The 2,469-nt window shown below is 37.6% G+C and overlaps 1 protein-coding gene across 3 annotated transcripts in view; it reads left to right on the forward strand.

The window, feature by feature from the left end:
• The first annotated feature begins 1,028 nt into the window (after positions 1-1,028).
• LOC116697417 (protein FAM53C) overlaps positions 1,029-2,469 on the forward strand; it is a 7,915-nt gene continuing 6,474 nt past the window's right edge. The window contains exon 1 of one of the 3 annotated variants that reach the window (XM_032528788.1): positions 1,029-1,111. The gene's annotated coding sequence lies outside the window, so the exon portion shown is untranslated. Of the gene's footprint in view, positions 1,299-2,469 lie in introns of all 3 variants that reach the window. The other 2 variants (XM_032528789.1, XM_032528790.1) reach the window with 2 other exon arrangements.

Here is a 2,469-nt window from a genome sequence, read left to right on the forward strand (position 1 = left end):
AAAGGAAAGTATGTTGATGGATAATCACAGACTGGAATGTGTCAACTTTTACTCAATACTATTTGGAAACCACTTCAATTTGTTTTTAAAATGCTATAAAATTGAATAAGACACCCCAAAATTAATGAAAGTAGGTCCTAGAGATGTGTACTTGCCAAAGAGCGTTGTGTGGAATCAATCATTTTATTTTGGGTAGTTAAAAAGAACATTGATATAGTAAAACGGGTCAATTTGACCCGAGGACAACATGAGGGTTATTTAGCCTAGGCTACTGCTCTCACAATCTCTGCCAAAGAAAATCAATTACACCATCTGCTGCTTCCCTCTTGTCTAACATCTGAATTTTGACTTATTGTTATTTCCCTTCCTTTACTCACTTCTAATACATCTTAAACTTTCCAAACATGTAATGAATTGGCAGTGATCTCTGCCATTCCCTCCTTAGATTTGGGTTTAACCATGGACTGTTTATATATAAACCCATAGACCGTTTTTATATATATATAATATAAAACGGTCAGTTATGTATATATAATAAATATTTATATATATAGATATATATATATATATCGCTTGTAATATACAAAACGGTCTATGGGTTTAACTCATGTCCAACTCATGTACTATAAGAATCACTTTACAGTGCTGTGGAGGTAAGTCTAGCAATGCAAAACTAGGGTTCACCTAGTTTTAGAATTATGCTTCCATCGCAAATATAGGTTGGCTATAAATTAGATTGATATTATATTATTCCATATCAGGAAAAAATACTTTTAGGCCTATTTGTCGCCAAAGACATTTTGATTTTATGCTGTCACTTTATTTAGAAGGGCCCAACTATGGGGTTGTTAAGGGGACAGAGACTTCCAAAAATAAGTGCAGTCATAGGTTAAACATGTAGTTTTAATAGGTAAGCCATGAATAAATGTCATATTGGGAAAGTATGTGCTTTTTGAGTACTGTGTAGTTTCCTTAAATTACGATTTTTGAGGCAGTGTATTCAAAATACCTCTGTGTTGGTATGGTCCAAAGGCTATAAATGCTTAGCTGAACGGCTCTCTATCCGGTGCACCGTGTGCGGTTTCGGTTGCTTAGGAACCGCAGAATGCAGGTAATACATCAGGACAGCTGTAGTATGCTAGCTTGCAAACAGAAAGCGTAACTAAGCTAGCTAGTGCTACTAATTCATTTTAACATTAACGGCCCAGCCGTTGCATTTATTAAGCCCCTTTTCATATTCCATTTTAACTATTCATAGCCTCAACCGGAGCAGACACAACGAGTGTAAGCAAACGTTGGTAAGGACGCTTGTTATCATATTCGCTAGCTGTTAGCTAGCGTAAGTCTTCCACGGGCTGCATCGTGTTGCTGAGCTAGCTTACTATACTTGTCTCACCAGAAGTCGATATCCGATTTAGTAAGTACATCTAGCCCAATGTTAAGTCCTAACGTAACATTGTCAGTGACACGTTGTCTTCCAGCTAATGTTGGAAAGAACGTTGGGCTTTTAATTGGCTAACACTAACGTTGTTTTGTATATAAGGTCAAGCTGCGCAACACTTATTTTTTGCTTTGCACGTTAGTGAAGACGATATAGTACTAATAGTCTTGTTTTAAGTGCTAGATGTGTCTTGCAAGTTGTTTGGGAATATCATTAATTTAATTTGTAGGAAAGTTAACGTTAAAGTTTGTAACCAAGATTGTAAAATGATGATAAAGTTTTTAATCGGCTGGTGGTTGACAGCACTGCTATTGGCAGTTTGTGAGCAAAAGAAGTTTGTGGCGTGCAGAGTTTTTAACACTGGCTGATGCTACTGGATGCGGTTCAGCCTGTGCCCCTGTGCGAAGAAGCATGTCTTCTAGCATGTGGAATTAGGCTAGCAATGTACCACCTTGCCACAAGGAGGAAGGCCCTGGAGGCCACATCTGACTGCCAACAGCAAGTGTTGAAAATAAGTCTCTTCAATTTGTAGAACTCTTACCATCAAGCGTTTATCTTCAGGTTAAAGACATATGATTTAAAATTGGAAGTTATATATTATGTTTCCCTATGTTGTATCATGTCTGGTTTGGTATCATCATTACATTTGCTCTAGTTGGGTGCTCAACAGCAGTGCAAAGGCTACAAGGCCATGTTGCATTTTAGTGCAGCAGATAGGTTATATATTGTCTTTCTGTTTTAGTTTCAGATTTATATTTTTGCGCTGTGCAAAGGTTGGATGTGCCAATGCTGGTTAATCTTTAAAGATATTTGTGGAGTAACCATTAGATATTAAAAGCTAACTCAGTGCTTTTTGCTTGCAACGAAGATATCAGAGGACTGTTCTTCTTGGCCATGACGACTGTCTTGTGGCCCTCAACTCTCTTGGTACATTACAGTTTGGGTTATATAATTTCTTCAGACTTGGTCACTGTTCTTTTTTTCCCCTTTGTGAAAATACTATGGCATGCTTCCAACCCCCACCCCAT

Source organism: Etheostoma spectabile, chromosome 10 (genome assembly GCF_008692095.1).
Source record: "Etheostoma spectabile isolate EspeVRDwgs_2016 chromosome 10, UIUC_Espe_1.0, whole genome shotgun sequence".
Taxonomy (NCBI): domain Eukaryota; kingdom Metazoa; phylum Chordata; class Actinopteri; order Perciformes; family Percidae; genus Etheostoma; species Etheostoma spectabile.